Raw genomic sequence first — 14,941 nt, 5'->3', positions numbered from 1 at the left:
AATGGGAACCCCTAGATTGTCATATGTGTAGTGTAGTGGGGGGGAGGAGTTGCCCCAGTCTAGGAGTAAGGAGAGTCTGAGATACAGTGTGGAAAGGAGGTGGAAGTCGTGTGTGGTGAATACTGAGGGAAGCCTAAGAAAATATTTTCTCAAGCCAGGCCCATCATTCTGCAAGTGTTCCCCCGTATAGTGGTGAGTCAAACCCTGGCGGTGATAGTAATTGGACCTTCAAGTCTCAAATCACAAGTCTATATATTCCAAGTGGGTGAAAAGCACCATAAGTCCCAGCAAGGCAACAGGGTTACACTGCATCCCTCCTACTCTGCTCTGTACTGTGTGTTGTACCATCTATACTTGCTCAGTAAAAGACAGTTATCCGTAACTTAACGTCAGTGTCTTCCTTACCACTTTGTCTGGCCCAGGAAAAGCTGTCTCCACCTCAGACCGTGTATATGCTAACGGTGCCCTGTTGTCACAAAATGATAAGGAATCCTTGCACCCCCGTGTCACCACAACAGCATAGTCCAAGTAAGGTCGTACCAATGCTTTATAAAGGGGGAGTATTATGTCCCTGTCCCTCAAGTCCATGCCTCTTTTGATACATGACAATTTCCTGCTGGCCACATTGAACCTCATTTGCCAAGTGGATGACCAGACACTCAGTCTTTCCAAGTCATCTTGTAACTTATGCACATCCTCTATAGACTGTACCATGCTACAAAACATTTTAGGCTTTGGTATCCACTGCTACTTTTTGTGTCCAGAAGGAATAACAAATGAAAATGCGCTGAGTACAAGATATTTATTTTGCATTGTGTTCAGCATCTTAAAGGGGTACTCCACCGCTAGACATTTTATTCCCTATCCAATGACCCCCACGATCTCTGGCACGGCACCCCAACGGTGTACAGAGCGAACTCTACTCCATGCCAGATGACTGGCGAACACAGCTGTCCCACCCCTCCTTTCATGTCTATGGGAGGAGGCGTGATGGCTGTGTACCAGCCGTCATGCCCCTTGGATAGGGGATAACATGTCTAGGGGCAGAGAACCCCTTTAAAAATTTTAGATGTATAGTTGGCCATAGGGGCAAAGGAATGATTTTTTTAAATTTTTTTGTCTTTTAGTCAGATTTATATTGTGCAGATCCATAATACGGCACACACAGAAATCAATTGACCTGTACTGTATCCTTCTTTTTCAGTGTTCTCCAAACTGTGCGCCTCCAGCTGTTGCAAAACTAAAACCCCCAGCATGCCCAGACAGCCGTAAGCTGTCCTGGCATGCTGGGAGTTGTAGTTTGGCAACAGATTGAAGCCCACAGTTTGAAGAACACTGAGCCTAGAGGCTCCCAAAACAGAATTGGATGGCATATGTGGGCATTATAGCCTGGCCTACTCCATATGGTGCATTAGGGCATAAGAATAAATGCCTGGTTTCTGAGCTTCATGATGAAAAGTGGTGAAATGCAAATACATTTGTTTTTTAAAAGGCCAATCCTGCCTCAGGAAAGCGCACAAAACTAGAAAGGAAATGTTCAGCCAAACAACTTCTTCAGCTTGAAATACGAATCAGTCAGACGTGCGATATTTTCTAAAGGTGGTCAAAAATCTTCTTTTCTTTCCTGTGCTCACCGTGTCCTAGTAATAGGCAGTAATAATAATTATGCAAGTGCAGACGGCATTGTTTACTGAAGGGGAAGGAGACATTTCAGTGCCTTTGATTTCCCAGCCCATATTACCTGCATGCAGCTACTTCAGTCAGCTTCAAAGACTCGGAACATATGAAGCACTTGTATTCAGTCGCTTACAAAACCCTGAAGTATAATCAATAAGATATGTATTCGGAGTTAGGCCACAGCAGTAAATTGGTGTATCTTTTTTTTCTATTCTGGCAAAACATAATGGTATGATCCAATATCCACATTTTTGCCTTTTTTTTTTTTTTTGCAAGTTCAGTGCATCTATTTTACAGGAACTACCATCTATATGAGCATTATATGCTGCAGAATATATTACAATAGGGCGACTTGTAGATTTTTTTTTTCTAAAAACTTTTTTGCATGAAACACATTTAACCCCTTAAGCACAAGGGTGTGTGTTTTTTTTTTTCACTTACTTCCCCCCTCGCCTTCTAATAGCCATAATGCTTTCCATTGCCCATCTACAGACCCATAGTTGTACTTGTTTTTGCAACAGCGATTGTGCTTTGTAATGACATCACTCATTTTTTTCACAAAATCTATGGTTATACCCCCCAAAAAATTTGATGTGGGGCAAAATTGAAAACAAAAAAAAAAATTTTTTTTTGGGAAAATGTTGGCTGTCCTTTCTACCCAGTGCACTTTCCAGTACAAAGAACATGTTATCTGTATTCTATAGGATAATGCGATTAACACAAGACCCAATTTATATAGATTTTGTTTTATTTTACCACCGTATTTTCTGCCGTATAAGACGACTTTTTAACCCAGGAAAATGTTCTCAAAAGTCGGGGGTCGTCTTATAAGCTAAGCATTGTCTAATAGGGTGGGTACTGCAGGCAGCCAGGATGCCTTGGGTATGAATTATCTATACCCCAGGCATCCCGGCTGAGATTAATTTCCCCCATCACATTCAGGACATCCTTGTGTCCCGAAAGATCTTTTCAGGACACAAGGATGTCCTGGTTACCTTTCTGCGGCCCCGCGTTAACTTTAAAACGCAGGAACTGCTGGGAGTTAGCGCACACAGGGACGTCACTGACATCCCATGCGTGCGCCCATAGAAACAGAGCAGAGCGAAGCTGCTAGGAAGAGGATGCGCGCATGGTAAGTTACCAGTGGCACGTCATCTTCGGTGCTCCGACCACCGCTCCTCCGGGCCAGGGACCTACTGCTATGGCCTATAGGCCATAGCAGTAAATCATGACCCCTGACCAGAGGAGCGGTGTTCGGAGCACTGAAGTGGGGCAGTACACAGGCATACAGACTCAAGCCTTACACTGTATATGGCTGAAGGCTGTATGTCTGTGGGGGTCACTGCCTACCTAATGTGGGGGAACTACAACCTAATGTGGGGGGACTATACTGCCAGTCTAATGTGGGGGGAACTATACTGCCAACCTAATGTGGTGGAACTATACTGCCAACCTAATGTGGGGGGAACTACAACCTAATGTGGGGGAACTATACTGCCAGCCTAATGTGGGGGGAACTACAACCTAATGTGGGGGAACTATAATGCTGGCCTAATGTGGGGGGAACTATACTGCAAACCTAATGTGGGGGAACTATACTGCTGGCCTAATGTGGGGGGAATTATACTACAAACCTAATGTGGGGAACTACAACCTAAGTGGGGGAACTATACTGCCAGCCTAATGTGGGGGGAACTATACTGCCAACCTACTGTGGGGGGAACTATGCTGACAACCTAATGTGGGGGGAACTATACTGTCAACCTAATGTGGGGGAACTATACAGCCAACCTAATGTGGGAGAACTTTACTGCCAACCTAATGGGGGGAATGATACTGCCAACCTAATGTGGGGGGAACTATGCTAACAACTTAATGTGGGGGAACTATACAGCCAACCTAATGTGGGAGAACTTTACTGCCAACCTAATGGGGGGAATGATACTGCCAACCTAATGTGGGGGGAACTATGCTAACAACTTAATGTGGGGGAACTATGCTGCGAAGCTAATGTGGGGGGAACAATACTGCCAACCTAATGTGGGGGAACTATGATGACAACCTAGTGTAAGGGGAACTATGCTGACAACCTAGTGTGGGGGGAACTATGCTGACAAACTAAGGTGGGGGGAACTATGCTGATAACCTAATGTGGGGGGACTAAACTGACAACCTAGTGTGGGGGAACTATGCTACCTACCTGGTGTGAGGGAACTATGCTTCCTACCTAGTGTTGGGGGGAACTATGCTGCCTACCTAGTGTGAGGGAACAATGCTGCCTACCTAGTGTGGGGGAACAATGCTGCCTACTTAAAGGGGTACACCACTGCCCCAGCATTCAGAACATTTTGTTCCGCACTATGGGTGCGGGCTTCCAGGCTTGTGATGTCACAGTCTTGCCCCTTTTGACATCACGCCATGCCCCCTCAATGCAAGTCTATGGGTGGGGGCATGTTGACCACTGCACGATGCTCTGATAGTGCCCCTTGCAAGGCTAGACTATGGATCCGTCCCTGCATGAAAAGAGATAGAGCGGGGCTCCCGGGGTATGGATAGAGAGAGAACGGCACTGTGCCCAGGAAAAAACGCACCTTTCACCAATCCGGCTCGCCCTTGTATGCATCCTATTATCGTACCTCTTTCTCTGCCTCTTAGATTTCGTACCTGAGGACTGCAGTGAAGTGGTGCATGTGCAAGTTCTGAGGCAGCGCAGGCAACAACCAGCTAATCACTGGTAAGGTATCGTACATCGCGGTAGAGGGGTAGACTTATACAGCAAGTATATCCCAAACTCTATATTTTAACTGTAAATGTTGGGGGTCATCTTATACGCCCAGTCATCTTATACACCGGAAAATATGGTACTTATATTTTATGTAGGAAAATTTGTCAAACTTTTATTGGGATAGAGGCTTATTCGCATTTATCAACTTTTTTTTTTATTCCCTATTTTTTAGTTCCCATAGGGGACTATTACATAGAATAGAACAGCATTGATCAGTGTTATTGGCGCTCCAATTCTACAGACTGCAGGCTAACTGAAAAAAAAAATTTTTTAGGGGAGAAAAAAAGGATTTATTCAGAGACACAGTTATCAGTTTTATGTATGTGCAGCTTAAAGGGCTACTCCAGTGGAAAACATTTTTTTTTAATCAACTGGTACCAGAAAGTTAAACAGATTTGAAAATTACTTCTATTTAAAAATCTTGATCTTTACAGTACTTAGCAGCTGCTGTGAGCTCCACAGGAAGTTGAGTTGTTCTTTTCTGTTTGACCACAGTGCTCTCTGCTGACACCTCTATCCATGTCAGGAACTGTCCAGAGCAGGAGAGGTATGCTATGGGGATTTTTTCCTGCTCTTGAACGTTCCTAAAATGGACAGAGGTGTCAGCAGAGAGCACTGTGGTCAAACAGAAAAGAAAGAACCCCTACAACACCTCTACCTGCTTGCGTCAGTTCTGTCATCAAATTCATAGAGGAAATGTGAGAGGCTCAAAGAGCATTAAATTAATTAAAATTTGGTGTAAAAGAAACTTTGATCTAAAATATTATTATTAGTAGTAGTAGTAGTAGTAGTAGTAGTAGTAGTAGTAGTAGAAGTAATCATAAATAATTATATTAAACAGTGCCATTAAAGACATCAAGCATTACTTTGCTTATAATATACAATGATTCAGTATAGAGCATGTAATAATAAAACATTCTCTTTATTATAGATTAGATCAAGATCCATGTACTGTACAAATGATTAACAATCAACCAAATCCTTACTTTAACTGCATCCCAACTCAACTGATAGATTCAGGTGCATATGGCAACATTTTGGTAAATCTAGTTTATCATATTTCTGAGACATAGAAAATAGAGAACCATTAATTCCTATCTTCCTGACCAGTTTATTGATTATTGCCACTATCCTAGTGGCATTGTTACTTTGGTAATCAATAATTCCTCCATTAAAAGAACACTATAGATTTAAAAGAGATTTTCCAATATTCCAATAATCTGACATACTATTTAGTCATGTTAGAAGGTAAAATTGGTGGATGTTCTTTAAGCTGCTGGGCCCCAGTTCAAAATCTATAGCACAGCCCCCACCTACCATGTATCATTAATAATACTGATGTCCTCCTAAGAGATAGAGAGGATATTGCGACCCCACATGTACCAGGCAATTAGGTTTAGGCACTTATGTTGGTCCAAGCTATGGACCCTATTACAACCTGAAATTTCCCTGTCTAATAAGGGCAGCGATAAAACAGTGAATGAGCATATATTTGTCGGGCCATTTTGACCCGCTTAAAATTCATTGGCCATTGGCAGCCCATCTCCCCGTGTAATAGAGATGTGCTGCTGATGTCTGATTGTCACAAAGGGCCACACGATTGATCCAGTTATCTTTCGCATGGCCCTTCTGCACAATGTTCGAGCCATGTCCTAGGCTCTTTAGTCAAGCTCAGATCTACAATATCAGCTCTCTTTACAGGGTGGCTCTGGTCATTTAATACAGCACTAGCAGAAATAGTTTGCAATATTCTGAATAAGATTATTACAAACATTTTAAAAATGTATACCTTTTTATACAGGCTTCAAGTTAAGTGTGCAGATAACGAAAAGCATTTGCATGTCCAAATAAGCTGCATAGTCGAGGTAATGGACATGGGCACAAACACATATATGTTGTATTCCATGGATAACAAATAGATTTAACACAAGTTTAATAGTCTTAGACTTGGGGATTGACATGATCTGTTTTGCTGCCTTGAGGGTTTAAATTAAAAAGGAAATAGAAATGTGCTGCCACCTGCCCCAAGTTCCTCAACCACAACAGATCTCAAATGACGTGTCTCAAACACATGGAGAGGTTTTGTGAGCTCGCTGTTCTCTTCCATCACATCGTAGCAAGATGTCGCTGCTCATTTGACTTCGGGAGGGAAGGGCTTTGGTCTAATTGAGGTCTGGGAGCACTTTGGAAATGTTATTAAATGAAACAAAAGAAGTCTAACAGAGTAACAACAAGGCTGCACCTGGTGTCAGCAGATAATTGTGTTATACGGGGGACATGTTAGTCAGTGGTACTTTGTTAGAACTTGATTTTCTTCCACTTATGCAGTCTTATCAGTCACTTCCAGGGTCAAGTTACCCAAATGACCAGTTTGTTGGCTTTGTCGTGAGGGGATGAAGTTACATTAACCTGAACATTTTCACTTTTGTCTGGTATCAGTTCTCGGAATCTGAACGGCTGAAACAGTTTCTGACTGAGTGATATTCTAATGGAGACAAATTAGAATGATACGCTTGTTTCCTACTTGGACTATCTGGAAAGGATAAACAAAGTATACTTTGTTCCTTCTAATGAAATCCATCCAACATGTATCTTGGACCTCCTTTCAGACTGATGGCAGGCAGATTAGAACATGTGGCCACATCTGGATTAGAAGTACCCATTCCCCCTCAGCAAAGTTTAATAGGCAGGCAATAAAGACTGTGTGTGTATTCACACCTTCACTGCCAAGTTTAACTTGTGACTTGAATTTAGAGGATTTCTAATAGCCCTTTTTCTTTTAGACCTAAGCAAGTCACGGACTGAACAGCACTACACAGGAAATAAGTCTAATTTTATGTTGTGTAGACATGATATTTAATACATAGGTAAAAACAAGCTCAACTTTACCTCTTTTATCAGCTACCGCATAGCTTGCAATTAAGGTCTGCATAAATTCCAGCTTCCAAATTCATACTGTAAAATAAGGAGGTTTTCTCTTGGTGGACAAAGTGTAGAGAAGGGACTGGAAAATAGGTCACAAGAACATGACCTTATGGTGGTTCCATCAAAGTTCTGGCACTCATATTGAAGCCAACAGAAAGTGTGCCATGTTTTGTTGGCTGCTGTATTAAGGGAATAATGTACTCTAGAGGTACCACACAGGGTCATGCAAAGTGCCTACAGTTTCTTATTATGATATTATCAGAACTCTTTGTGTCTCCAGGCAGGATCTGTGATCATTTTATTTTATGTCTGTTCAATGAAGAAATAAAGTAGCCAGCACTGACCATCCATGGGTCTTTATTGCAGGATACGTTGCATCGACATATGTTCAGTGGGCAGGATAGAGAGGGTAGGGGTCTCGGGACAGCACTGTTTCATGCACCTCTTGTGCTTCCACAAGCCGATACACTGGCGTGGACGCCCGCACATATATTTAAGTACGTGAGACACGCCAGGAGTGTTGACATGGAAACACAAAAAAATATGGATATCATGTAACTGAACTATGGGAATACAGAAGGTGATAGAAAATACAGTGCAAAAACAATACAAAATAATATACAATGTATATGTCAAGAGCAGAACTTAAACTTAATTTAGGAAGGGAAGTAATTAGTTGTGATCGTTCCGACCAAGACTTCCAGTTGTATCTAACTTTACGATCCAACATGCTTCCCTTTGTAGCAACAAGTTATTACGGTCTCCTCCATATCTTGGGAGGTCAACGTGCCCCAAACCGGTGAATTTCAGGCAAGTGGGGTCATTTCTATGTGAGTCATGAATGTGGGATACTAATCTGGGGGCACCACTCCCTGTTCTGACTGAGCAAAAATGCTCAAAACCAATCCATGTTTGGATTTGCAAACATTTTCACTCAATCAGAACAGGGAGTGGTGCCCCCAGATTAATAGCCCACATTCATGACTCACATAGAAATGACCCCACTTACCTGAAATTCGCCAGTTTGGAGCACGTTGACCTCCCAACATATGGCGGAGACCGTAAGAACTTGTTGCTACAAAGGGAAGTGCATTGGATCGTAAAGCTAGACGCAACTGGTCTGAATGATTGCAACTAATTACTTCCCTTCTTAAATTAAGTTTAAGTTCTGCTCTTGACATATACATTACATATTATTTTGTATTGCTTTTGCACTGTATTCTCTATCACTTTCTGTATTCCCATAGTCCAGTCACATGATTTCCATTTGTTTAAGTGTTTCCATGACAACACTCCTGGCGTGTCTCACGTACTTAAATTAGGTGCGTGGGTCCACGCCAGTGTATCGGCTTGTGGAAGCGCAAGATGTGCACGAAACAGTGCTGTCCCGAGACCCCTATCCTCTCTACCCTGCCCGCTGAATATATGTCATTGCACCATATCCTGCAATAAAGACCCCTGGATGGTGAGTGCTGGCTAATGTATTTCTTCATTGAACCGTCATCACTTTCTCTGTTTGGCACTGTGTACCGCCACAACCTGGGGAGGTGCGTGAAGTCTAGCAACTTATCCGAGTGACCAGTGTGATTACTAGTAGTGGAGGTGCCAGTGCTATCTTTTCTCATTGAACAATTTTATTATATGTGCCCACTATTTGTGAAAGAACAAGGTCTAGGTTAATGCCACTTGCAGCATTGCTAGAATCTGGATAGATGAACTGACTTTCATCCGACTTAGTTTGCAACTTATAAATCAAGTAAAATAAAACATAAATGTTAAACTACACTAACTCATATGTCTAGTGACTAATTATAGGCATGATAATATGTTAAAATATAATGGCCCTCATTTACTAGTGTAAACCTGACTTGTTTTGTCGGGTTGTGCGCCAGAATGTGCGCCAGAATTTGCGCTAGAATTGAAAAAAACCCGACTAGCTCTCTATTTTACTGAGAAAGCCGAAAAAGGGGCATGGCTGCCAGGGAAAGTGGGCGTTGATGACAGAAAGTTTATTAAGGTTTCCACAGAAAATGTGGTGGATTTGAGCTGAGGAAAACCCCACTGCTCAGAGCATGTGTAAAAAAAGCAAAATGTAGGGAAAAGTGCAAAATGTAGGTAAACCTTAGTAAAAACCGTAGAAAAAAAATTGTAGGGAATTTATACCCACCAAGAAAACTACACTACATTCTTAGTAAAATAGGGCCAATATGTTGCTGATATATGTAATTGTTTTATTACATTTATTACACAAAAAAAATCCTCTATCATTACATATGTATACACTGCAAAAACAGTACATTCAGCCTATTACTAGTGTAACCCTACAAGGTTGACAGCCCTGGGCTTCTGTAAGATCCTTGCTATTTTATTTTGCAAGAATAAATTAAAGTTGTTGAATAATACTTTTTTTTTGAAGGAACCACTGACTATAAGCATATGACCGGATATGACATTGCTGGGACACTCAGAATATCATTCGCGTTTTGTCCCTGATTTTTTCTTTGATTATTGAATTCTTTCTTTGATTATTATGCTGTTGTAACATAACATAGTAGCGAGTTTTCAATTTCTCTGCAGTGCCCCCAAAGTGATGAAATATCAAAGAGCCAATGGAGTCAATAGACTGTTCCCGTAATGCATGGACATGTCAAGCCCTCCAGCAAGAGAAACACTGATCTCTATTATGGCTTATTTATAATGAATAGTCTAAGAATGTTCTATGAGAATATTGTAAGTAGGTAGTTATTTAAACGAGAACATTTCTATTAAAGGGAATGTCTGGCAGGTTAAAACGTCATGTTAAAAGTGGACAGAATGGGTTAATAAAATAAAGGTTGCAGTACTCACTTCACTAAACCCCAGGCCCCTGCTGTTCCAAAGGTACCTGGGTCCTCATTGATCTCCAGGTCCAGAATTAGAGAAATTACAGAAATGCCCGTTCAGCCAATCACTCGCTGAGCGCTGTGGTCAATGATTGGCTGAATGGGCATTTCCTGTGTGTTGGTATAAGGACCAGGAAATGGAGATCAGTGATGACCCAGTCCCTATCAGAACAACAATCGTGAGAAATGAGTGAGGGGAATACTGATTTTTTTTTCACTCAGTCAGCAAATGTATTCCTCTTTAGAAACCCTTAATCATGTTTATTTACTTTTATTAACAAATGTCTTTCTCATTGTGAAAAAATTCTGAGAATGTGTTTTATCTTTGGTCCATTTTTCTTCTAGGATACTGGTTTATAACATCTAAAAATGGTAATTATTGCACAATTCCATGCTTTAGAAGGGTTAATTTACAGATACATGGATATGATACACATAACTATTTTTGTATAGTATTCAGCATAACAAATGCAAACAATGAAATTCACATGATGATAAGTTTGATATTTTACTAAAATTAATAACAAAATATAGTATTACACTTACTGAACTAAAAATGTATCTTTCTCCTTGAATTATGTCACTGATCAAGAAGCCAAAAATAACACAAAAGAGTTGGCTTTATAATAAGAAAACCTTCCTAATTGTGGAATTCTGGAGCTATTGATTGAACTAAGATGCATTAGGGATCAGTGTCACCCTAACTGCTAATGTCCAATGTTTACTGAAAGAGCATCAAAGGACATTTTAATGTCATACACTTTCTCAGGGAATTTTTAAAGAATGGTTCTCATTGGCTAGCCTATGAGTGAAAAGGACAACATGCAGACAAATGTAGAAACAAATGGGATAACAATTTTCCTCTAATCAAACCCTACGTGAGATTGATTTTTAGGCAAAAGTTTATGCCATATAGATTTCTCAGCCCTGCCGACATTTAAAAGTCAGAGTGTGTGCTGCCTGTATGCGTAAAGCCTGACATGATGGAATGTGGTGTCTCTGGTGACAAAGCAACATGCCCCGTACAACTGTCACATCTGAGAGTGCGTATTATAAGGTTACATTATAGCAACAACAATTGCTTTGTTATCCATGTCAAGTCTGGAAGGGAAACATGTATATAGTCAGCTCATATCTCTTTTATTCCAGTAATTAGCCTATAAAGCCTCTGAAAGCAAATGTACAGAGCAGATGACCACTAACCTGAGGAAAACAAACAAACTCTCAGCAATCAAAAGCAATACAAACACAAAAAAATATGACACATATTCCATTGTAATTGAAAATGTTATTCAAAAGAAAAATGAATATATATATATATATATATATGTATATATATATATATATATATATATATATATATATTAATATATATATATATATATATATATATATATATATGCAGACAAATGGAAAAAGAGAGAAATAAAGAAGATGGTACACTGTGTTTGTAGACTCTACTAGGCTGTCCATCATATTATATTTGGATTCCTTCTCTCGATGGCTATGGACACCATTCTTGCTCTGCACTGACGCTGGTGCTAGAAACTTTTTTTTATTAAAGATTATGCGTATGTAGGCATTTACAGCATTGGCACCTTGCTGTTACAAGCTCTTTTTTTCTCTCAAAAAGAGCCGATATGATTTTATCCTGCAGACTGCCTTGTATCTGCTCTCCCCATTTTCTCCAGCCTATGTGATCTATCCTCTAAGGTTCTCACCACCAAACTGCAGGTATTGTTGGACTATACAAAACCATGAAGGGGGGGAGTATGATGTTTAAATAGATAATTAGATAGATAGATAGATAGATAGATAGATAGATAGATAGATAGATAGACAGATATGATGTTGGAAGGCTGCCTGGTTTGACAAACCATTTCTACTCGCTAGTCTTTTTTTCAACCTGCATGTTGAACTTTGTTTTTTATCGACACACAACCAACGAAAATAAAATATGTGTCAGCCATGTAGGGTTGCCAGGGCTTTCATAAGCTGGATATTTTACACATAATTGAATTCATAAGTCAAGTTTGCTGCATGTCAGTTTGTACTTTTTGTAAATACATGAGTTTCATAAAATATTTGAGGATTATTGGAGCATTAATGAGTCAGTCAGACTCACAGCCCATTCAGAGCAGTACAGCCTTGTGCACTCACTGTAGTAGGTAAAGAAACAAACTAGCTAATAGAAAGATGAATTCAATCTTTCACAGTGTTTCCAAACCAATGTGCCTCCACCTGTTGTAAAACAACAACTCCCGACATGTCCAGGATAAATGAATAGAGATGAGCGAACCAAACCCAAAGTTGTTTGGCTAGAACTCAAACTTTGGGTAGTTTATTTTGGCAGAACCTGCTAAAATAACATCAACCACGTGGCCTTTCAAACAGCTCTCCCAGCCAATCAGGATGCAGTTTAGGAGTGATATCAAAGCCACTATAAAAGCCTACACATAGTTTGAGCAACCATTTTAGAGATAGCAGGTGATAGGTGAAGATCTCTGTGAGAGACACTGAGCTTTGACCAATACAGATAGAAATATGGTGACATATATATTTAATAATTGTAGTGAAGCAGCAGATAATGTTCTGTATCTGTTCTTTCAGTGCAAATTTTTTTTAATGTTTTAAGTTAAAGGGGTATTCCAGGAAAAAAAAAACGTTTTTATATATAACAACTGGCTCTAGAAAGTTAAACAGATTTGTACATTAATTCAAAAACTGCCTATACCTCAAGGACAGTATTCACATTGATAGATTGGATGACTGAGACCGTGCTTTAATTATGAACCAAAATTTATTAAAAGTACAGATTGTGATGCATAAAGTATAATACATAAAATATTTCCCACACAGGGCCATTGTGGGGGAAAATAACAGTTGCAATATAAAATAGGTATGGAGAACATAAAACAAAAATGAAAAAGACTATAAATTGTATTGGGACCAATAATCCGGCAACTTGGATAATCTGATAGTCCGGAAATGGAATAGTCCAGTAAAATAGGAATAATAATGTTCCAGATGTAGAGTTAATGTAACATGGAGTTATATTACCAGATTATTGGAGGTCCTGCTCTGGTGGGCTGCTTTGTGAGCGCTTGCATGCGCCAGCACGTCTGGTTCTGATGGCACTCGAACCAGATGTTTGACGTGCTTGTCTGCGGTTATCAGAGGTATCCGAAGTAGATGGTTCCTACTGGATTACCTCGTGATGGTAGCGTGTGACATCAGCAGTGGACGGAAACAGATCACAAAGTCAGCAGCTCTCCCGGCAGCGTGCGGGCCTCGACAATAGTAATAAGTACCGGTGGCAGCCAGTTTTTCAGATTTAAAACAGTCTTAGTGCTGGTTAGCATAAAAGTCCATAGAGTGGTCACTCCAACAAAGGCTAAACGCGTTTCGGGGTACTTGAGAATAAAGTAAATGACACCTTCCTCCGTAGTTGAGAAAGCTACTGAGGAAGGGGTCATTTACTTTATTTTATTTTATATTGCAACTGTTATTTTCCCCACAATGGCCCTGTGGGGGAAATATTTTATGTATTATACTTTATGCATCACAATCTGTACTTTTAATACATTTTGGTTCATAATTGAAGCACAGTCTCAGTCATCCAATCTATCAATGTGAAAACTGTCCTTGAGGTGTAGGCAGTTTTTGAATTAAATAGTCTATTTTTTGTACCCATGCCTAAGGTATAGGTGTTTTCTAGCCTACTTCACCTCGGCCAGTATATAATTGTGAGCTGCACCACCCACTTTTTTCTGTCCAGATTTGTAAATTACTTCTATTAAAAATATTAATCCTTCCAATAATTATCAGCTGCTGAAGTTGGGTTGTTGTTTCTGTCTGGCAACAGTGCTCTCTGCTGACCTCTCTGCTTGTCTTGGGAATTGCACAGAGTAGAAGTGGTTTGCTATGGGGATTTGCTTCTACTCTGGACAGTTTCCGAGACAGGTGTCATCAGAGAGCACTTAGACAGAAAAACTCAACTTCAGCAGCTCATAAGTACTGAAAGGATTAAGATTTTTTAATAGAAGTAATATACAAATCTGTTTAACCTGTTAAGGACCAAGGACATACCAGTACGTCCTGAGTCCTTTCCCTTTCTATAACGCGGGGCCACGAGTCGGACCCGGCCTCTAACAATGGCTGGGACCCGTGGCTAATAGCGCGCGGCAATGATCGCGGTGCCGCACGCTATTAACCCTTTAGACGCGGCGTTCAAAGTTGAACACCGCGTCTAAAGTGAAAGTAAAACATTGCCAGTTAGCTCAGGGGGCTGTTCGGGATGTCCACGGCAAAATCGCGGCATCCTGAACCACTGTGGGACAGCAGGAGGGTCTCCTACCTTGCCTCCTGGTGTCCGATCGCCGAATGACTGCTCAGTGCCTGAGATCCAGGCATGAGCAGTCAAGAAGCAGAATCATTGATCACTGGTTTCCTATGAGAAACCAGTGATCAATGTAATAGATCAGTGTGTGCAGTGTTATAGGTCCCTATGGGAGCTATAAAATTGCAAAAAAAAAAGTGAAAAAAAAGTGAATAAAGATCATTTAAAACCTCCCCTAATAAAAGTTTGAATCACTCCCCCTTTTCCCATTTGAAAAAAAAACTGTGTAAGTAAAAATAAAAATAAACATGTGTTATTGCCGCATGCGGAAAT

Source organism: Hyla sarda, chromosome 4, assembly GCF_029499605.1.
Source record: "Hyla sarda isolate aHylSar1 chromosome 4, aHylSar1.hap1, whole genome shotgun sequence".
NCBI lineage: Eukaryota > Metazoa > Chordata > Amphibia > Anura > Hylidae > Hyla > Hyla sarda.
The sequence above is the reverse complement of the archived record's forward strand: the minus strand, read 5'-3'. Positions refer to the sequence as shown.